Genomic DNA, 357 nt, shown 5'->3' on the forward strand with positions numbered 1-357 from the left:
TAACTTTTTCAACACGTTTTCCGACTTTTCTGACCTCAAACGATACTAGTGTGTGCTTTAATATGTCAAAAATACTTGAACCTATTTTATTTGCGAAACAAAGCCCCTCACCAACGGGCTGACGAGGTCAGTGTCCATGAGTGTAGTAGCCAAATGTCATCATCGACGCGAACTCATAATGGCTCTGTTCAATTAGGTTTACCCACTTTTCTGGCATAAGTAAAATACTGAATATAATAGATATACGGAGTAAAAATCTTCATCTCATTCCAGTGTTTTTTGTAGTGCCTGTGACGTCCCTTTTCACATTTTCCATGTGCACTGATTGGCTGCGATATGAAGTTTAAGTCAGATGTT

Source organism: Tigriopus californicus, chromosome 12 (assembly GCF_007210705.1).
Source record: "Tigriopus californicus strain San Diego chromosome 12, Tcal_SD_v2.1, whole genome shotgun sequence".
Taxonomy (NCBI): Eukaryota; Metazoa; Arthropoda; class Copepoda; order Harpacticoida; family Harpacticidae; genus Tigriopus; species Tigriopus californicus.